The sequence below is a fragment of the Ovis canadensis genome, chromosome 9 (genome assembly GCF_042477335.2).
Source record: "Ovis canadensis isolate MfBH-ARS-UI-01 breed Bighorn chromosome 9, ARS-UI_OviCan_v2, whole genome shotgun sequence".
NCBI lineage: Eukaryota > Metazoa > Chordata > Mammalia > Artiodactyla > Bovidae > Ovis > Ovis canadensis.
In genome coordinates, this window is record NC_091253.1 from 103,631,874 (window position 1) to 103,655,832 (window position 23,959).

Here is a 23,959-nt window from a genome sequence, read left to right on the forward strand (position 1 = left end):
ATGGAACTGGGGCCTCCCTCACTGCAGGCGGGTTCTTTATCATCTGAGCCACCAGGCAGCCTTTCCCTCCTCCAGGGGCTCTTCCCGACCCAGGGATGGAACCCTGGCCTCCTGCACTGCGGGCGGGTTCTTCACTGTCTGAGCCACCAGGGACGCCCGGGAGAGGGCAGCGCTCACCCTTCAGGGGAACGCGGCCCTTCAGACCCGACCCTCGGCTTCTGCTCCAGCAGCCCGGGACCAACACTGGCCGCTGATGGGCAGTGACGCCGCCTGGGCGAGGAGGAGCCCGCGCCCGGCTCTGCCTGAGCTTCTCTCATCTCCAGCACGGCCTCCACCGACATGACGGCCGCCAGCACAGGCTGCGGGAAGAGGGCCCTGCGCGCACACCTGACCCAGCCCTCCTGCCGCAGCCCCCGGCGCCGGACTGCAGAAACGCTCCTACGCGGACATCCTTCAGGACGGCAACAGCATCTGCTCCGCCTGCTTCCCTAAGACGAAAATAAGCAGATAAGGAAACAAAGGGCTTTGTTTCAACTGAAAGAGGAAGAAGACGTCTCTTAAAAAAAAAAACTAATTAAAAAGAAACACTTCACCAAAAAGTTCAAAGCATTAGTGAGAGGAATGCTAACTGACTCAGGGAAAAGAATAGAGGAGCACAGGGAGAATGTTAACAGGAGCGAAAAACACAGAAAAGAAGCAGTCAGAACCGAAGAACACCACAACTGAAATAAAAAGCACACTAGAAGGAATTAACAGAAAACTAGGCGATAGAGAAAAACATGTTAAGTGATCGTCGGGAAGACAGAATAATGGAAATCACCCAAGTAGAACAGTAAAATGATAACACACCATTTTTTAAATGAGAATAGTTTAAGGAATCTCTAGGACAATGGCACCCTACTCCAGTACTCTTGCCTGGAGAATCCCAGGGACGGGGGAGCCTGATGGGCTGCCGTCTATGGGGTCGCACAGAGTCGGACACAACTGAAGCGACTTAGCAGCAGCAGCAGCAGGACAACGTCAAGCATACCCACATTCGCATTATCTGGGTCCCAGGAGAAAAGTAAAGGGTCAAAAACGTATTTTATGAAATTATGGCTTGAAACTTTACAAACCTGAGGAAGGAAACAGATAGGCAAGTCAGGAAGAAGAGAGGGTCCCAAACAACAACCACCCCAAGACATACGATAATTAAGACGGCAAAAGTTAAAGAGCATCTAAAGGAAACAAGAGAAAACAAAGAGTCATCTGCAAAGGAACGCCCCATAAGACTATCAGGTGACTTTTCTGCATTAAATTTGCAGGTCAGAAGGAAGCGGCATGACATTTAAAACACTGAAAGGGAAGACCTGCAACCTAGGATACTTTACACAGTAAGATCATCATTTAGAATTGAGGAGAGGTAAGGAAATTCTCAGACAAGCAGAAACTAAGAGTTCATCAATACTACACCTACCCAGAAAGAAATGTTAAGAGTTTTCTTAAGTAGAAAAGAAAAGATTATATCAAGAAGTAAGAACCTACAGGAAAAGAAAATCCCCACTAGTAAAAGCAAACTTATAATAAAGGCTGAGGATCAACCGCTTAGATAAGCTAGTATGAAGATTAAAAGACAGAAAAATTGTAAAATCCACTATAACTACAATAATCAGGAAAAGGATAAATATAAAGACACAGAAAGTGAAGTCGCTCAGTCGTTTCCGATTCTTTGCAACCCCATGGACTGTAGCCTACCAGGCTCCTCTGTCCATGGGATTCTCCAGGCAATAGTACTGGAGTGGACTGCCATTCCCTTCTCCAGGGGATCGAACCCCGGATCTCCCGCATTGTAGACAGGCGCTTGCAGAATAGACATTAAAAACACAAAATGTGGGGGGAGGGTATTATTTAGATCTTTTAGATTGTATTTGAACTTAAATGACTATCTGTTTAAAACAAGCAGATGTAATTATATGTCAACATATACAACCCCAAGGTAACCACAAATCAAAAATAATAGATACACAAAAACAAGAGAGAAAGCCTATATGTGCAAGCTATGTATAATGACACGTGTTGCATTCAACATGTCAGAAGATATGGAAGACCCAGCAGTGGCCACAGGACTGGAAAAAGTCAACCTTCATTCCAGTTCCCAGAAGGCTAGTACTAAACAACTTCAAACTATCAGACAGTTGCACTCATACCCACGGTCATAAGGTCATGCTTAAAATCTTGCCTGCTAGGCTTCAGCATTACACCAATCAAGAACTTCCAGGCATCCAAGCTGGGTTTAGAAAAGGCAGAGGAGCCAGAGATCAAATTGCCAACATTCACTGGATCACAGAGAAAGGGAATTCCAGAAAAACTTCTATCTCTGTTTCATTGACTACGCTAAAGCCTTTGACTGTGTGCTGCTAAGTCACTTCAGTCATGTCCAACTCTGTGTGACCTCATAGACGGCAGCCCACCAGGCTCCCCCATCCCTGGGATTCTCCAGGCAAGAACACTGGAGTGGGTTGCCATTTCCTTCTCCAATGCATGAAAGTGAAAAGTGAAAGGGAAGTCGCTCAGTCTGTCCGACTCTTCGCAACCCCATGGACTGCAGCCCACCAGGCTCCTCCGTCCATGGGATTTTCCAGGCAAGAGCACTGGAGTGGGCTGCCATTGCCTGTGTGGATCACAATAAACTGTGGAAAGCTCTTAAAAAGATGGAACTACCAGACCATCTAACCTGTCTTCTGAGAAACCTGCTTACAGGTCAAGAAGAAACAGTTAGAACCCTGTGTGGAACAACTGACTGGTTCAGGATTGAGAAATAAGTGCGACAGAGCTGTCTGTTGTCACCCTGTTTATTTAACCTACATGCTGAGCACATCATGGGAAATGCAGGGCTGGATGAGTTACAAGCTGGAATCAAGATAAGCAGGTGAAACATCAACAACTTCAGATATGCAGATGATACCACTCTAATTAATGGCAGAAAGTGAAGAGGAACTAAAGAACCTCTTGATAAGGGTGAAGAAAGAGAGAGAAAAATGTCTTAAAACTAAATATTTAAAAAACTAAGATCATGGCTTTCCTGGTGGGTCAAATGGTAAAGAATTCACCTGCAAGGCAGGAGACATGGGTTTGATCCCTGGGTTGGGAACATCCCCTGGAGAAGGGAATGGCAACCCACTTCAGCATTCCTGCCAGGAGAATCCCATAGACAGAGGAGCCTGGTGGGCTACAGTCCACGGGATCACAAAGAGTCAGACGTGACTGAGCGACTACTCACAAGACCATGGCATCCAGTCCCATCACTCTGTGGCAAATAGAAGGGAAAAAGGCAGAAGCAGCAACAGAGTTCCTCTTCTTGGCTCTAAAATCACTGCCTATATGCAGGCGGTGACTGCAGCCATGAAATCAGAAGATAATTGCTGCTTGGCAGGAAAGCTGTAACAAACCAGACATTATGTTGAAAAGCAAAGACATTACTCTACTGACAAAGGTCCGTATAGTCAAGGCTATGGTCTTCCCAGTGGGCACACACAGTTGTGAGAGCTGGACTGTAAAGAAGGCCAAGCGCCAAAGAACTGATGCCTTCGAACTGTGGTGCTGGGGAAGACTCCTGAGAGTCTCTTGGGCTGCAAGGAGATCTAAGCAGTCAGTCTTAAAGGAAATCAATCCTGAATACTCACTGAAAGGTCAGATGCTAAAACTGAAGCTCCAGGATTTTGGTCACCTGATGTGAATAGCCGACTCATTGGAAATGTCCCTGATGCTGGGAAAGATTGAAGGCAGGAGGAGAAGAGGGGGTCAGAGGATGAGATGGCTGGATGGCATTACTGATGCAATGGACTTGAACTTGGGCAAACTTCGGGAGATGGTGAGGGACAGGGAGGCCTGGTGTCCTGCAGTCCCTGGGGTTGCAAGGAGTCAGACATGACTGGGCAACTGAACAACAGCATGTATGATGACCGGTCACTAACAGGTTTGCATTTGCATTGAATCTTATACTTTGACAAAATCACATTTGAAATAACATTCATTTTCAAGTCTTGCCCTTACGTTGTCTTGGGGTCTACAGCTTACCGGAAATCACAGTTTACTGACCAGAACTGCCGTGACATTGGACTGTGTCAGCTTAGCCAAGTCTAGGTCAGCATTTCCTAGAATCTTCTTGTATGGCTCCAACTGAGACTGACCACAGTGGAAATTTGCATGATATTAACATTTGAAAATGAAAGTGAGGAAACAACACTTTCCTCCCCTTCTCTCCCTTTTCCTCCTTTTTCCTCTTCCTTCCTTCTCATCTTGAGGGTCACTATAAGAGTGTCAGGCAACACAGCAGCTCAGACACCTTACTGCTGATCTGTTGCAAGCTCATCTCACTGGTAGGAGGTAACAGCCAGCCCCGTGGCATCTCCTACAGCTTTCCGGCTTCCAGGGGATTCCCTGCTTATGCTTTTCCACAAGCTGGCAAGGTCCGTGTGTACGTCTATGACAAAGGATGCCAGCTTCTATTGCAGGTCACCCACACCATCTCGCTGAGTTGGAGATGCTGAAAGACTAGATTCTAGCATGTCCTTGCTCCTATTGCATGTCCTATTCTCCTCCCCAACAGCCAGCCTGGCTGGCCCACAGCAGCATCAGATCTAACACCAGACTTAAGAATCCTTGCTTAGACATATCCATTAGGTCTCATAATTATAAGAGCTAAGTGAAAGTGAAGTCTCTCAGTTGTGTCCGACTCTCTGTGACCCCACAGACGGTAGCCTACCAGGCTCCTCTGTCCATGGTATTTTCCAGGCAAGAGTACTGGAGTGAGTTACCATTTCCTTCCCCAGGGGATCTTCCCAACCCAGGGATCGAACCCAGGTCTCCCAAGCTGTAGTCAGATGCTTTACCGCTTTACGGTCTGAGCCACCAGGGAAGCCACAAGATCTAGATGGTAAGATCTAAAGCCTATAATAAATCCTTTATTCTATATCACTCATGCTGGTTGTTCCTCCTGACCAAACCTTGACAATAGTTAACATTTTCTCAATGTTGACCATTTCTATTTCCATACCCAACAGCTGAGGGCTTCCCTGATGGCTCAAGCGGTAAAGGGTCAGCCTACAATGCAAGAGACCTGTGTTTGGTTCCTGAGTCAGGAAGGTCTCCTGCAAAAGGAAAAGACTACCCACTCCAATATTCTTGCCTGGAGAATTCCATGAACTGAGGCGCCTGGTGGGCTACAGTCCATGGGGTCCCAAAAAGCTGGACACGACCGAGTGACTAACACACACACACACCCCGCAGCTGAAACATAAACATGCCTCTGTATTTTGACTTCATTATCTTCATTCTAATAATAAAAACTACTTACCTAAAGGTAATTGTGTTATTTCGACTAAAGTGTTATTATTTATCCCAAACTCTAAAACGTCATATTCCATAATGTTCTTTCAATAAAACTCACACAAGCATTGAAACTCAGTCTCAATGCTTTGCCAACTGTGAGTCAGTTTATTCTTTACTTTGTTTCACAATTAAATATAAATCTTTTTAATATAAAACTAATTCATACAATATTGGCATCTTAGTCAAGTGATGGTCGGTATAGTATCATGATTATAAATATAGATTGCAGAGGCAAACACCGGTGTTGAACCCAGCTTCTCGTCACACTTGCTGTGTATCCTGGGCATGTTACTTATCTCTCTTGTCCTTCATCTCTTCATCTGCAAAATGGGACTAAGAAGAGTCCCTATGATTAAAGACTTGCTGTAAAGATTTAAAAATTAACATAGCAAAAGTTTTTAGAACCATCCCTGGTATAATGTAAAGAAAGACCTTACTGGCATTAATTAGCTATTATTTAAATATTTGCCACAAATTCAGGTAAGAGACTAATGAGCAAAAGAACAAAGCTCTTTCTAGCTAGTAGGCTGCATTTATAACTCCTTTCCACTAATATTCTGTCTCATAACAACTCATAAGTGGCTACAGCATAAATTTTAAAGTGCCTGTTCTTGCTAGCAATGCCTATAATGCACTCTAGTATTTTCTATTATTTTCTATTTGATTTTATTAACATGCTGGCTACATAACTCTTCCTCTAGGGAATTCTTTTTTTTTTTTTTGGTCTCAGCTTCTTGACTTAGACCTGGAAGCCTGAAACAATTATGATGGGAATGCTGGGCAGAGTTACAATGAATTGCTTAAATTACTCAGTTCCTGCCCATGGAGCTATGATAAATCCCCCAAAGTGCATCCTGCGACATGATGGGGGAGGAATGGGAAGGATGTTGAGAAGACCTCACCAATATCCACTATCATACATATATTATCACATCTCTATGAGTAAATATTTTGGGAAATTCTCTTTTTCTGAGCTTTGGTCCTTAACATTAACTCCTGTCATATGGGTTAGGACATATTTTAATACAATCTCCTAAGACTGCCAGCTCCCACACCAAATGCTGCTCATAATCTACTAAGTTGATTTCATGACCTACTAAGTTATAATTTATAGCTTAAAAACTCTGTACTACCTTCAATAGCAGAGCTGTCAATCCATGCCTTCTCTTTCCAAAAAAAAAAAAAGCAAAGATAAAGAACAATGCAGAGGCCGCTCGCCTTGCAGCTCCCTCACCTGTCCGTTCCTGGTCACCACCCACTTCAGTGCTTCCGCCTGTGCCTAGTTTCACTTTCTTCTCTCCCTAGCTCCCTGGCCTCACTGTGCAGCATTTAAGAACGTGAATACTGGGGTCAGAGGCTTGAACTGGGGCCTCAGTTTTGCCCGATTAGTTCTCTGACCTTGACCAACACTATTTACCTCTTTGAACGTCAGTTTTCCCTACATGCAAAAATAGGATACTGTAAACAACACATTCATAATATTAAAGCCAGGACCAAATGAGATAAGACATGAATACCTGGAACATATAAAGTACTTAATATAAATCAGCTGTGAATGTTGCTCTAAAAGCTAACTCACATAATAAGCTAATTGCTCATTTTTACAAAAGACTACTTAAAAGTAATTAGCCTCCAATTAAAATAAATAAGTAAATTTTTAAAAGAAGAAGAATGGGCCAAAAAAAATAAATGACTACTTAATGTTTCCATTTCCAGCACACTAAATGTCAAAAACTTAAGCAAAGAACTTCTGACTACAGAATGTCAAAGATCAGCCAGCTTACAAAGAGAAACTTTTATGGCCGAAAAGCACTCCTCATGTCCTCCAGTCACATTTGTTGTTGTTCAGTCGCTCAGTCGTGTCCAACTCTTTGTGACCCCATGACTGCGGCATGTGAGGCCTCCCTGTCCCTCCTCACCATCTCCCGGACTTTGCTCAGTCTCATGTCCATTGAGTTGGTGATGCCACAGTTCAGCATCAACGTCCAGTTGGTAATGCCACTGGGCATTGCTGACACGTCACAATACAGACAGCTATATACTTGACTCTATTGTTGCTGAAAAGAAGAGGAAAAAAGGAAAAAAGCAGATTTTTTTTCTTAAAAAGCACTAACAATATTTCTCTTTGTCTCTGAGTTAGCCTGGAAATATTTCAGAATTAGACCCATGGAAGCAAATTATTTTACTTTCTTCTGCTAAGACTAGTATTTAAAAAAAAGAAAATCTTAAGAAATGATTACACAGTGAGCTCTTTTGGAAAACAAGTAAGTCAAGACATGAATTGGCTGAATGAAAACTGTTTTTAGAATCATTAACAATCTGCATGACACCCCCCCCAACCCTTCCCCAATGAATCTTCCAATTTGCCACATGCTATTTTATACTTTTGTTGAAATCTATTTATGTATTCGCATTACTTATTCACAGCCAGGAGATCAGAGCCCTAAAACAGAAATCACATTAAATGCAGCAGACAGAATGTGAAAAGGCTGTAAAATTACCCATCCATAGTTATGGAACTGTTATTAACCCTATGGCAACAGGCCAATCTAGAGAAGTTGTTTAAAGTTGTCATTCAGAGAGTGTTAGCACTCCACTGTGGTCCCATATTTTTCACATCCATTACGTCTGATTTACAAGTTTTCACTTTGGTACTGCATAACATTTGCCCATTGGTAGTGTCGCTTTTTGCAGTTAGTTATAACTAAATAGAAGTTATATATCGTATTCTGACAACAAATGCATGAGGTAGATTTATGTTCATGTGTTCAATGCTATACAGCTCTGAATATTCACTTTCTCAGAAGCGAACTTCAGTGGCTTCAGCTGCCACCCATAAGCTTCATTCGGTCCTAAACAGAGGCACTTTAGGCTAGAGGACATGAGTGAGTGGCTAAAAGAGGGAAAGCTGAGTAACTCTACAGACAAATAAAAAGAGCCAGGATTTGATCCCTCGGGTTTTTCCTCTCTTTCACTGCTTTGACATAGGAGTATCTTATGAGTAAACTGAATCCCAGTAAGATAAGCAGCTATGCATCCACTTTTAATTCTTTCAGTATACTGTAGTGACACATCATTCTTTAGATTTATGCTTCATCACACTGAATTGAAATGGCTAAAGAAGACCTGACTTATGCCTGGAATAAAACGGGAGCATGAAAAAAATAAAAATCTAAGTTTGTATCTCTGACTAATTATAGAACTTCTTTGTATAATTGATTATATTTTGAGATGAGTTTTTACTGTCTCCAGTGTTCTTGCCTGGAGAATCCTATGGACAGAAGAGCCTGGTGGGCTGCTGTCCACAGGGTTGCACAGAGTCAGACACGACTGAAGTGACTTAGCATGCATTTACTGTCTTATGCTAAAAAAAAAATCCATCCTATTACATTCTGATCATTGCTTCTTCTAATATACTTAGTAAAAAACTATTCAGTTTTTCTTAAAGGATTAAAATGAAGCTAAACTAAACAACAAAAAGAAGCAGAATGCAAAAATGTAGGAAGGCAGTCACTACTAAATAATTTGTATCATCAACAATAACAACTCCTAAAAATGCTTTCATAATTCACCATGTTTCCACAATAACCTGTATGAATGCAATACAGTTTTACAAAGCTCAAAACCAAAGGAAATTAGACAATTGATTATTTATAATATATGCATACATGCTCATTCCCTTCAGTCATGTCCAGCTCTGTGCAACCCCATGGACTGTAGCCCGCCAGGCTCCTCCATGGGATTCTCCAGGCAAGAACACTGGAGTGGGTTGCTGGGCCCTGCTCCAGAATCTTCCCGACCCAGGGATCGAACCCAGGTCTCCTGCATCTTCTGAATCACAGGCAGATTCTTTACCACTGAGCCACCGGGGGGAAAAAGCAAATGAATGATACATATTCATTTATAACCAAATAGAAAGTAGAAACAGAGATTTGAATAGTGATTACCACAGTAGGCAGAGATGTATGATAAAGGAAGAAAACTTGAAAGATGAAAGCTATTGCTGGTGTTCTAGGACAAGGGTTGGTAAACTTAGACCCACAGGCTAGTCCCATTGTAGTCTGTTGGCCAAGGAAAGATTTCTTGGTAGACAGCCATGTTCATTTGCTTACATACTGCCAGGTGATTGTCTTCATACGACAGCAGCAGAGTTGTTGTTCAGTCTTGAGTCCTGTCCGACTCTCGGCGACTCCATGGACCACAGCGCACCAGGCTTCTCTGTCCTTCACTATCTCCTGGAGTTTGCTCAAACTCATGTCCGTTGAGTCGATGCGCCATCCAACCACCTCATCCTCTGTTGCCCCCTTCTCCTCCTGCCTTCAATCTTTCCCAGCATCCAGGTCTTTTAGAATGAGCCGGCTCTTCGCATCAGGTGGCCGAAGGATTGGAGCTTCAACTTCAGCATCAGTCCTTCCAATGAATATTCAGGACTGATCTCCTTTAGGATTAATTTGTCTGATCTCCTTGCAGTCCAAGGGACTCTCAAGAGTCTTCTCCAACACCACAGTTCAAAAGTATCAATTCCTCAGTGCTCAGCCTTCTTTACGGTCCAACTCTCACATCGATATATGACTACTAGAAAATCATAGCTCTGACAACACAGACTTTTGTCAGCAAAGTGATGTCTCTGCTTTTTAATATGCTGGCAAGATTTGTCATAACTTTCCTTCCAAGGAGCAAGCATCTTTTCATTTCATAGTTGCAGTCACTGTCCACTGTGAATTTGGAGCCCAAGAAAATAAAGTCTGTCACTGTTTCCATTTTCTTCCCCCATCTATTTGCCATAAAGTGATGGGACCTGATGCCATGATCTTCGCTTTTGAATGCTGAATTTGAGCTCAGCTTTTTCACTCTCCTCTTTCTCCCTCATCAAGAGGGTCTTTAGTTCCTCTTCACTTTTTGCCATAAGGGTGGTATCATCTTCATATCTGAGGCTTTGATGTTTCTCCTGGCAGTCTTAATTCCGGCTTGTGATTAATCCAGCCTGGCACTTTGCATAATGTACTCTGCATATAAATTCAATAAGCCAGGTAACTATATACAACCCTGTCACACTCTTTTCCCAATTTTGAATCAGTCCAATGTTCCATGTCCGGTTCTAACTGTTGCTTCTTGACCACATACAGATTTCTCAGGAGACAGGTAAGGTGTTCTGATATTCCCATCTCTTGAAGAATTTTCCAGTTTTTTGTGATGCACATAGTCAAAGGCTTTAGCATAGCCAGTGAAGCAAACATGTTTTCTCTGGTATTCCCTTGCTTTCTGCATGATCCAAAGAATGTTGGCAACTTGATCTCTGGTTCCTCTGCCTTTTCTAAATGCAACTTGTATATATGGAAGGTCTCAGTTCACATACTGCTAAAGCCTAGCTTGAAGGATTTTGAGCATTACCTTGCTAGCACATGAAATGAGTGTAATTGTGTGGTGGTCTGAACAGTCTTTAGCATTGCCCTTCTTTGGGATTGGAATGAAAACTGGCTTTTTCTAGTCCTGTGGCAACAATATTTGCTCAAATATTCATATTGACTACAACAGTTAAACAGCATTATCTTCTAAATTCCAGTTAACTTTTTGATCAAACACAAATTAAAGTACAGTGTTTCTTTTTAATGTTTAATTGTCCTTATACACCATTTCATTAGAGCAAGGTTATATATAGACCAGTGATTCTCAACTAGGGTCAATTTTGACACCTCTCCACCCCCCACATGGAACATTTGGCAATATCTGGGGACTTTCCACTTGGCTGCCACCATGTTTCCTAGTAAGTAGAGGTCAAGGATGATATGGAACAGCCTAGAATGTACAAGGCAGCCCAGATCAAGAAAGCCCCGAATGTCGACTGGGCCGAGGTGAAACACCCTGACAGAGTCTCCCGGATTGAATCAGATGACAACTAGGGTCAAGATTGTTATGGTGAGGCCAAATCAACACAAGTGACGCCTCCTACAAAATCCTTCTGGACTTGGTCCCACAGGATGCATACCCAGGGGCTTCCCAGGTGGCACAGTGGTAAAGAATCCACCTGTCAGTGCAGGAGATACAAGAGACGTGGGTTCGATCCCTGGGTCAGGAAGATCCCCTGGAGTAGGAAATGACAACCCTCTCCAGCATCCTTGCCTGGAAAACTCCAGGGAGAGAGGAGCCTTGCGGGCTACAGTCCCTGGGCTGCGAGGAGTCGGACAGCCTGAGCGACTGAGCCTGGGCACACAGCCAGACACACACACATCCTGCACACTTTCATACAAACCGTCTGCACAGTGAAAAGACTTGCGGCTCTCTCCATGATTCAGACTTCCTGGGTGTGCATTTTTCTCAAATCAAAAGCATTGTTCAGTCTGAATTACCCATACATAAGGACCGCCCACGTTCTTTGGTGTGTCAGCACATGGACGTAATATTTTAACTTATACTATGGCTTACACTTCATCATTTCATATAGATAACTGACCACCTTTCAACAATATGGATTGCCAGAGGACACTTTTGCGAGGTATCTTATTTATTATGCAGCTTTGAGTAGAGTGTGCGGCATCCATACATGCCTTGATCCACATCCAAATGATATTAGTGAGCAGCCTTTTTGAAGAATGTCTGGAAAATTACATGTCATGAACTTCAACAGCCTGGCTGTCACCACCAGGAGGGAAAAAATGATTTCAGCAAATGTTTCAGATGTATCCCAAAGAGGCAGTGAACATTTTCATTGAAATAAAAAATCTGTTTTATAATTAGTATTCCATATGTAACTGTTTCCTTTTTAATTTTAGTGCATTAATGGGCATTTCTAACCTTCACAAGAAGATATATGACAGCTTTGTTGTTCATTAAGTGTCTGATTAGTAGCCTCTGACAAAGTAGGATTCTAAACAACCAAAATTAGTAAATGTTAATAGCCAATTCTGAATCTTCTAAAATGCATGCTCTGATGTTCATAATCACAGCTAGCATGCCCATTATTATTTGCTTATAGATGTTGTTAATAAAGACCTAGTAGAAACACTTATTAAGGAAATTGAAATAGTTTCTCTGCAAATGAATTAATCAATGTCTTTTTCTGTATGGTCTATATTAAATTGCAAAATTATTCAGGTTTACAATGTGCCTTAATATGTAAAGTTCACCATGTGAAATATAAGACATTCTCAGAATTAATCTTAATTAATTGCTCTATCCACGACTAACCTAGACAAAATTATAAAGCAGATAGTATATATCTCAGTGTGCTTTCTATCCAATATATTTAGAGGTGCAAGAGCCACTTTTCATTGTTTTATTTTATTTTTAACCAACTTCATCCCTATCGGTTCCGGTTGTTCACGTTTCCAACAGTGCGGTTACCGTTGGAAACACCGTGTGGTTCAGTCTATCACACAGAGTGAAGTCGCTCAGTCGTGTCCGACTCTTTGCGACCCAGTGGACTGCAGCCCACCAGGCTCTGCCATCCCTGGGATTCCCCAGGCAAGAGTACTGGAGCGGGGTGCCACTGCCTTCTCCAATGCGTGAAAGTGAAAAGTGAAAGTGAAGTCGCTCAGTCGTGTCCGACTCTTTGCGACCCAATGGACTGTAGCCCACCAGGCTCTGCCATCCCTGGGATTCCCCAGGCAAGAGTACTGGAGCGGGGTGCCACTGCCTTCTCCAATGCGTGAAAGTGAAGTTGCTCAGTCGTATCCGACTCCTACCGACCCTGTGGACTGTAGCCCACCAGGCTCCTGCATCCATGGGATTCTCCAGGCAAGAGTACTGGAGCGGGGTGCCACTGCCTTCTCCAGGTCTATCACACAAAAGCCACATCCACAAATCTAGCCAGAGTGAGCCTCCTCTACGTTAAGGTACCTCTGAAGCTGTTGTAAGACCACCACGCCCTTGAAAGTGTTACTATTTAAAGGCAACTATTTGCATAGCATGTTCTTTTTTTTTTTTTTAGCATGTTCTTAAGATTCTTTTTTTTTTTTAATTATTTCCTTATTTGGCTTTGTGGGGTTTTAGTTGCATTATGTGGGATCTTTCCATGCTATGCTTGGGTTTACTTGCCCTGAGTCATATGGGATCTTCATTCCCCGATCAGGGATCAAATCTGTGTCCCTACATTGCAAGGCTGATTCTCAACCACTGGAACACTAGGGAAATCCCAGACCTTAAGATTCTAAAGGCATGTTCTTTTATGTTTGAGAACTCATCTTAACTTTACATTTTATGTAAAACAGCAAAATATCACTATTAAGTATGGTGTGGAAAGTTAAGAATATATGTTATAATTCCTAGAGCAAATACTTAAATAGTAATGTGGAAATGCCAATGACAAAGTCAAACATGCATTTTAAAAAAATATTTGATTAATCATAAATGACAAGAAAGGAGGAGCAAAGGAACAAAAACAGAGGTGGCAAAGAGAAAATAAACAACAAATTGATAGGCTAAATCCAACAAAACCAATAATTACATTAAATGTTAATAGACTGAACATGCCAATTAACAGAATTAAAATGTCAAATTCAACTTTAAAAAAGGAAATCCCAACTACATGCTGGCTCTTGCATACGTAAACTTTAAAGACAAAGAACATGTAGACTGAAAGTAAATAGGTGGGAAACTAATGGACTGCTGAAGTGAGCAAGAAAAGACTGAGGTAATATTATATTACTATCAGACAAAATTTATTTCAGGACAAAGTGTATCCTTTCTATGACCTGAGTGATAATAAAAATACATTATATGAAATAAGTAGGATGCAAATATTGCTGTTGTTGCTTAGTTGCTACTTCAATTCAGTTCAGTCGCTCAGTCGTGTCCAACTCTTTGCGACCCCATGAATCGCAGCATGCCAGGCCTCCCTGTCCATCACCACCTCCCAGAGTTCACTCAGATTCACGTTCATCGAGTCAGTGATGCCATCCAGCCATCTCATCCTCTGTCGTCCCCTTTTCTTCCTGCCCCCAATCCCTCCCAGCATCAGAGTCTTTTCCAATGATCAACTCTTCACATGAGGTGGCCAAAGTACTGGAGCTTCAGCTTTAGCATCATTCCTTCCAAAGAAATCCCAGGGTTGATCTCCTTCAGAGTGGACTGGTTGGATCTCTTTGCAGTCCAAGGGACTCTCAAGAGTCTTCTCCAACACCACAGTCAAACGCATCAATTCTTCGGCACTCAGCTTTCCTCACAGTCCAACTCTCACATCCATACATGACCACTGGAAAAACCACAGCCTTGACTAGACGGACCTTAGTCGGCAAAGTAATGTCTCTGCTTTTGAATATGCTATCTAGGTTGGTCATAACTTTTCTTCCAAGGAGTAAGCATCTTTTAATTTCATGGCTGCAGTCACCATCTGCAGTGATTTTGGAGCCCAAAAAAATAAAGTCTGACACTGTTTCCACTGTTTCCCCATCTATTTCCCATGAAGTGATGGGACCGATGCCATGATCTTCATTTTCTGAATGTTGAGGTTTAAGCCAACTTTTTCACTCTCCTCTTTCACTTTCATCAAGAGGCTTTTTAGTTCCTCTTCACTTTCTGCCATAAGGTGGTGTCATCTGCATATCTGAGATTATTGATATTTCTCCTGGCAATCTTGATTCCAGCTTGTGTTTCTTCCAGTCCAGCATTTCTCATGATGTACTCTGCATATAAGTTAAAAAAGCAGGGTGACAATATATAGCCTTGACATATTGCTTTCCCTATTTGGAACCAGTCTGTTGTTCCATGTCCAGTTCTAACTGTTGCTTCCTGACCTACATACAGATTTCTCAAGAGGCAGGTCAGGTGATCTGGTATTCCCATCTCTCTCAGAATTTTCCACAGTTTATTGTGATCCACACAGTCAAAGGCTTTGGCATAGTCAATAAAGCAGAAATAGATGTTTTTCTGGAACTCTCTTGCTTTTTCCATGATCCAGTGGATGTTGGCAATTTGATCTCTGGTTCCTCTGCCTTTTCTAAAACCAGCTTGAACATCTGGAAGTTCACCGTTCACGTATTACTGAAGCGTGGCTTGGAGAATTTTGAGCATTATTTTACTAGCATGTGAGATGAGTGCAATTGCGCGGTAGTTTGAGCATTCTTTGGCATTGCCTTTCTTTGGAACTGGAATGAAAACTGACCTTTTCCAGTCGTGTGGCCACTGCTGAGTTTTCCAAATTTGCTGGCATATTGAGTGCAACACTTTCACAGCATCTTCTTTCAGGATTTGAAATAGCTCAACTGGAATTCCATCACCTCCACTAGCTTTGTTCATAGTGATGCTTTCCAAGGCCCACTTGACTTCACATTCCAGGATGTCTGGCTCTAGATGAGTGATCACACCATTGTGATTATCCAGGTCATGAAGATCTTTTTTGTACAGTTCTTCTGTGTATTCTTGCCATCTCTTCTGAATATCTTCTGCTTCTATTAGGTCCATACCATTTCTGTCCTTTATCGAGCCCATCTTTGCATGAAATGTTCCCTTGGTATCTCTAATTTTCTTGAAGAGATCTCTAGTCTTTCCCATTCTGTTCTTTTCCTCTATTTCTTTGCATTGATCACTGAAGAGGGCCTTCTTATCTCTTCTTGCTATTCTTTGGAACTCTGCATTCAGATGCTTATATCTTTCCTTTCCTCTTTGCTTTTCGCTTCTCTTCTTTTCACAGCTATTTTAAGGCCTCCCCAGCCATTTTGCTTTTTTGCATTTCTTTTCCATGGGGATGGTCTTGATCCCTGTCTCCTGTACAATGTCACAAACCTCATTCCATAGTTCATCAGGCACTCTATCTATCAGATCTAGGCCCTTAAATCTATTTCTCACTTCCACTGCATAATCATAAGGGATTTGATTTAGGTCATACCTAAGTAACCAAACGGACTGCAGCAAAGCAGGCTTCCCTGTCCTTCACTATCTCCCAGAGGTTGCCCAAACTCATGTCTGCTGAGTTGATGATGCCATCCAACCATCTCATCCTCTGTTGCCCCCTTCTCCTCCTGCCCTCAATATTTCACAGAATTAAAGTCTTTTCCAATGAGTCAGTTCTTTGCGTCAGGTAGCCAAAGGATTGGAGCTTCAGCTTCAGCATCAGTCCTTCCAATGAATAGTCAGGGTTGATTTCCTTTAGGACTGACTGGTTGGATCTCCTTGCTGTCCAAGAGACTCTCAAGAGTCTTCTCCAACACCACAAAAGCATCAGTTCTTCAGCACTCAGCCTTCTTTATGGTTCAACTCTCACATTCATACGTGACCACTAGAAAAATCATAGCTTTGACTATACAGACCTTTGTTAGCAAAGTGATGTCTCTCCTTTTCAATATGCTGTCAAGGTTTGCCATAGCTTTTCCTCCAAGGAGCAAGAGACTCTTCAGTTTCTCTTTGCTTTCTGTCATTAAGGTAGTGTCATCTGCATATCTGAGGTTATTGATATTTCTTCCGGCAATGTTGATTCCAGCTTGTGCTTCATCCAGCCCAGCATTTCTCATGATGTACTCTGCATATAAGTTAAATAAGCAGGGTGACAATATGCAGCCTTGAGGTACTCCTTTCCCAGTTTGAAACCAGTCTGTTGTTCCATGTCTGGTTCTAACTGTTGCTTCTTGACCAGCACAGAGGATACAGTTTTCTCAGGAGGCAGGTAAGGTGATCTGGTATTTCCAACTATTTAAGAATTTTCCACATGCAAAGGAAATCATGCATATAAAGAAATGTTTAACTTTATTGCTTAATTTAAATCTAGTTTCTTAAACTTCTGCCAGAAGAAGCTAGAAACAGTTCAGTAAACCAAGAATAAATAGAAAAAAGAAGAAAAAAAAATGTAAGAGTGGAAATCAAAGAAACAGAAAACTGGCAATTGAGAAAACTCAAAATGCCAAAAATTGTTTCTCTGAAAAGATCAAAGAAATCTATCAACCCCGGGCTATACTGATCCAGAGAAAGAGATAGAATGCAAATTACCATGATCAGCTTTGAAAGAAGTCTTGTCACTACAGATCTAGAAGGCACTAAAAGGACAATAAGGAAATATTTTGGCTCAGCAAGTAAAAAGTCCACCTGAAATGCAGTACACTAGGTTAGATCCCTGGGTCAGGAAGATTCCCCTGGAGGAGGAAATAGCAACCCACTCCAGTATTCTTGCCTGAAAAGTCCCATGGACTGTGGCCTGCGGGCTACAATCCAAAGGGTCACAGTCAGACATGACTGAGTGACTGAGCCCTCAAAGGAAATATTTTGAATAAATGAATGCCAACAATGTGGACTACTTGATAATATCTACTGTGAGAAGCTGTTGAAAAGAATAATGTATATAGGAAAATGTGTATAAAATGCTTAGGTTACATTGGTGCCAACAATAAGTCAGGCCTTATATCTCTCACACAGCCTCTTAACTCCATGGGCATGAATAATTCACTTAATAAGTGAGAAAAAAGGAACTTAAAAATAATGACTAATTCTCAGGTTTACACAGAAAACAAGGAAGAGTTGTTATTTGAACCCATTGTCTACTTGGCTCTAAAGCTTATGCCTTCTTTTCTTCCAGAAACATTTTAGTAAAACCTGGCTGTTTCCAAGAAACGCCCACTACATGCCCACGAATAAACGGGAACCATAACACAGCAGAAAATGTACCATATGTCTATGGGCTTCCTTGATAGCTCCTCTGGTAAAACATCCACTTGCAATGCAGGAGACCTGGGTTTGATCCCTAGGTCAGGAGCATCCCCTGGAGAAAGGATAGGCTGCCCACTCCAGTATTCTTGGGCATCCCTGTGGCTCATCTGGTAAAGAATCCGCCTGCAATGCTGGAGACCTGGGTTTGATCCCTGGGTTGGAAGGATCCCCTGGAGAAGGGAAAGGATACCCACTCCAGTATTCTGGCCTGGAGAATTCCAACGACTCTATATTCCATGGGGTCAAAAAGAGTCAGACACGACTGAGTGTCTTTCGCTTTTCACTTTCACTGTGGTTTAAAGAAAAGGAACTAGTGAACGCTCAAGCACCCAAGCAAACTCCAATACTAAAGCCACATTCTTTCCTGCGAGCTGTGATTAGAACGCAAAAGTAGGAAGTCAAGAGACACCTGGAGTAACAGGCAAATTTGGCCTTGGAGTACACAGTGAAGCAGGGCAAAGGCTAACAGAGTTTTGCCAAGAGAACGCACTGGTCATAGAAAATGCCCTCTTCCAACAACACAAGAGAAGACTCTACACATGGACATCACCAGATGGTCAATACCAAAATCAGATTGATTATATTCTTTGCAGCCAAAGATGGAGAAGCTCTATACAGTCAGCAAAAACAAGACCAGGAGCTGACTGTGGCTCAGATCATGAACTCCTTATTGCCAAATTCAGACTTATTGAAGAAAGTAGGGAAAACCACTAGACCATTCAGGTATGACCTAAATCAAATCCCTTCTGATTATACAGTAGAAGTGACAAATGTATTCAAGGAATTTGATCTGATAGACAGAGCGCCTGAGGAACTATGGATGGAAGTTCGTGACATTGTACAGGAGGCAGTGATCAAGACCATCCCCAAGAAAAAGAAATGCAAAAAGGCAATGTTGTCTGAGGAAGCCTTACAAATAGCTGAGAAAGGAAGAGAAGCAAAAGGCAAAGGAAAAAAGGAAAGATATACCCGTTTGAATGCAGAGTTCCAAAGAATAGCAAGGAGAGACAAGAAAGCCTTCCTCAGTGATCAGTGCGAAGAAATAGAGGAAATCAATAGAATGGGAAAAACTAGAGATCTCCTCAAGAAAATTAGAGATATAAAAGGAACACTTCATGCAAAGATGGGCACAATAAAGGATAGAAATGGTCTGGACCTAACAGAAGCAGAAGATATTAAGAAGAGGTGGCAAGAATACACAGAACTGTACAAAAAAGATCTTCATGACCAAGATAATCACGATGGTGTGATCACTCACCTGGAGCCAGACATCCTCGAATGTGAAGTCAAGTGGGCCTTAGGAAGCATCACAACGAACAAAGCTAGTGGAGGTGATGGAATTCCAGTTGAGCTATTTCAAATCCTAAAAGGTGATGCTGTGAAAGTGCTGCACTCAATACACCAGCAATTTTGGAAAACTCAGCAGTGGCCACAGGACTGGAAAAGGTCAGTTTTCATTCCAATTCCAAAGAAAGGCAATGCCAAAGAAGGTTCAAACTACTGCACAATTGCACTCATCTCAGATGCTAGCAAAGTAATGCTCAAAATTCTCCAAGCTAGGCTTCAACAGTACGTGAACCATGAATTTCCAGATGCTCAAGCTGGATTTAGAAAAGGCAGAGGAACCAGAGATCAAATTGCCAACATCCATCCTAAAGGAAATCACTCCTGACTATCCATTGGAAGGACTGATACTGAAGCTGAAACTCCAATACTTTGGCCAAATGAACTGATTGGATCATTGAAAAGGCAAGAGAATTCCAGAAAAACACCAACTTCTGCTTTATTGACTATGTCAAAGCCTTTGACTGTGTTCAGTTCAGTTTAGATCAGTTCAGTCGCTCAGTCATGTCCAACTTTTTGCAACCCCATGGATTGCAGCATGCCAGACTTCCCTGTCCATCACCAACACCCGTAACTTACTCAAACTCATGTCCATTGAGTTGGATCACTACAAACTGTGGAAAATGCTTAAAGAGATGGGAATACCAGACCACCTGACCTGCCCCCTGAGAAATCTGTATGCAGGTCAAGAAGCAACACTTAGAACTGGACATGGAACAACAGATTAGTTCCAAATCAGGAAAGGAGTACATCTAAGCTGTATACTGTCACCCTGCTTATTTAACTTATATGCAGAGTACATCATGTGAAATGCCGGGCTGGATGAAGCAAAAGCTGGACTCAAAATTGCCGAGAGAAATATCAATAACCTCAGGTATGCAGATGACACCACCCTGATGGCAGAAAGCAAAGAACTAAAGATCCTCTTGAAGAAAGTGAAAAAAGTTGGCTTAAAACTCAACATTCAGGAAACTAAGATCATGGCATCCAGTCTCATCACTTCATGGAAAATAGATGGGGAAATGGTGGAAACAGTGAGACTTTATTTTCTGGGCTCCAAAATCACTGCAGATGGTGACTGCAGCCATGAAATTAAAAGACACTTGCTCCTTGGAAGAAAAGCTATGACCAACCTAGATAGCATATTAAAAAACAGAGACATTACTTTGCCAACAAAGGTCCATCTAGTCAAAGCTATGGTTTTTCCAGTAGTCGTGTATGGATGTGAGAGTTTGAGTATAAAGAAAGCTGAGCACGGAAGAATTGATACTTTTGAACTGTGGAGTTGGAGAAGATAAGAGAGTCCCTTGGACTGCAAGGAGATCCAACCAGTCCATCCTAAAGAAAATCAGTCCTGAATATTCATTGGAAGGACTGATGCTGAAGCTGAAACCACAATACTTTGGCCACCTGATGCGAAGAACTGACTCACTGGAAAAGACCCTGATGCTAGGAAAAATTGAAGGCAGGAGGAGAAGGGGACAACAGAGGATGAGATGGTTGGATGGCATCACCGACTCAATGGACATGAGTTTGGGTAAACTCTGGGAGTTGGTGATGGACAGGGAAGCCTGGCATGCTGCAGTCCATGGGTCACAAAGAGTCAGACATTACTGAGCAACTGAACTTAAGGTTAGGGTTCTGAATGGACATTGACATAAAGCTTAATATGGACATTGAACTATTAAAGTCAAAAGACCTCTACAGAAGAACCTGTCCTTAAAGGCATTCCAGTTTGAGATTGTCGACTGAAAAATATAGCCACAATCTGAAAGTAGAGAGTTATTTTATTTGGTGGGAATTTTTAGGACTCCAAGCCAGGGAGACAGTATCTCTGTAGCTCTGAGAAAACTACTCCAAGGAGGCTGCAGGGGGAGTCAGGCAATATACAAGCTTGCCACAAAGGCAGCAGGCAGTCTGAACATTAAGATCAGGTATGGGTGAAGGAACTTTGTGCTCTGTGTGTGGGAAGATGCAAGCCGCTGGGCTTACTGGGTTCATCCCTTTAGTATGCACCACAGTCATCAGGGGTCAAATCCTGTTTCCCTGTTCACCCTAAGGAGTGGCGGAGGGCTGCTTCCTGCATTCCCCCGGCTCCTCCGCAATCACCGTGTGGGTGGGGTGCCGGCATCCTCTGGATAGCAGTTTGAGGATCCCACATGCACAGTTGGAGACCGGACATCCTGATAGCTGCGACATTTCTTGTCTATTGATATGGCAGGAGATAGTTTCATTTCACAAGACTCAATTTCAGAACAATAAAGCCTATGCCTTTTAAATGATATAACATGAGGCTTTAGTAATAGATACAGTTTACCTTAGTGGATGCTTTTAAAAAATTATATCTAAATATTATTCTCTGTTTTCTTATTACTCCTAACATTCTAGGTGTCAAAACTGTATATTGTGAAAAAAAATTTTAATTTTACTTTCAAGTTTAAAAAGACAGGATAATAATTTTCACTTTAAAATTCTAAAATTACAATTAAAGTATAAGTACTATGAACATAATATACAATAACCATAATCATAGCAACTTCTCTAGGTCAGGAAGTAGGTTTCATACAGCTCAACCCTTGCTATTAGGTAGTTAGAATAGGAAACAGGAATCCAGAATGGCGGTGGCAAAGGAAGGTGGGAGGTCGGAGTGCAGACCTCAGTTAGAACAAGCAGCCCTCCTGGGCAGCGCAGTTTACACAGGGAGGGCCCAGGGGAGCGGAAAACACACAGAAAAAGAGGAGCCCAAGGGCCGGGGTCTGTCTCTCTCTCTCTTTCTCCCTCGCTCTCTCCTTCGCTCTCTCTCTTCGCGTCTTTTAGGTCGGCATGCCCTCACGCCTCAAAGATGTATTTTCCTTTATTTTCTAAATAGAACTGAGCTGTAACACGGAGCCGTAACACTGGTCCATCCAAGGGCTGTAACGCTGGTCCGTCGCTTCAAATTTGAGTTGTAACAAGACAGAACCGAGGAAATTACATCCTTCCCAGACACTTGCCATAAAAATTCAGTGCTATCCAAATTACTTATTTATTTTTATTGGCGGATAATTCCTTGACGGTGTTGTGTTAGCTTCTGCCGAACGACAAAGTGAATCAGCTGTGGGTACACACACAGCCCCTCCCTCGTGCGTCTCCCCCATCCCACCCCAGGGCGTCGCAGAGCCCGCGGGCTCCCTGCGCCTCCAGCAGCTTCCCACCAGCTGCCTGTGTCCCGCGGGCGGTGAATCCGGCAGAGCAGCTCTCTCAGCTCAGCCCACGCTTTCCTTCCCTCCTGCGTCCACAGATCGCTCTGCACGTCTGCATCTCTATCCCTGCCCTGCGAATACGTTCTCCTGCACCATTCTTTCTGGAGTCCACAGATGCGCCTTAATATACTACACCTAACTTCCTCTTTCTGACTTCCTTCACCCTGTATGGCAGACTGGGTTCTTCCACATCACTGCAAGTGACCAGTTTGTTCCTGTTCATTACTGAGTAAAATTCCATTGTGTATACGTACCACAGCTTTTCATCCATTCCTCTGTCAATGGACATTTAGTCCTGACTACTGCAAACAGTGTTGCAGTGAAAACTGAGGTACATGTTTCTTTTTGAATTACGGTGTTCTTAGGGTACATGCACGGTTGTGGGATTGCTGGGTCTTTTTTAGTTTTTTAAGTGACCTCCATACTGTTCTCTAAAGTCAGCGTATCCAAATTATTTTTAACCAAATTACTTTTAAATTGTTAACTGCTATATATCTATACCCCAATGTACAGAATATAAATTTAATTCATAAGTTTATAGTTTGTATATAAATTAAATGGATTTAGCAGACTAACAATGAATTTAACAGATTTAAATTATGTTTAATGGATTTAACAGACAAATCATGCTGAAAATGTAATTAATTACTTAGTTAAGTTAATTACATTTCTAAAACATCAACCAAAAATCATCTGGGCTCAGATTTCTTATCATCAAAATGCTAAATGACAGTGGAGCAAATTTTCCATTTTCTATGTGAAATTGTAATATACCCTTACTTCTGAGGGTGAATCTAGAGCCTATTATACAGAGTGAAATAAGTCAGAAAGAGAAAGAAAAATATCATATACTAACACATATATATGGAATCTAGGAAAATGGTACTGATGAATTTATTTGCAAGGCAGCAATGGAGAAACAGACATAAAGAACAGACTTATGGACACGGAGAGAGAGGAGGAAAGGATAAGACGTATGGGAAGAGTAACATGGAAACTTATATTACCATATGTAAAATAGATAGCCAACAGGAATTTGCTCTATGTCTCAGGGAACTCAAACAGGGACTCTGTATCAACCTAGAGGGGTATAATGGGGAGGGGGAGGGAGAGAGGTTCAAGAAGGAGGTTCAAGAAGGAGGAGCCATTAACCTATGGCTAATTCATGTTAAGGTTTGACAGAAAACAACAAAATTCTATAAAGCAACTATTCTTCAATTATCAATTTTAAAAATGCTAAATGACAATGGAGCAAATTTCCAATTTCTATGTGAAATTATATGCTCACTTCTGTACCATGGCAAATTATAAATCCGATGTGAACACAAATCAAAAATATCTTGAGATATTCAAGAATTTAAAACATCAGTTGA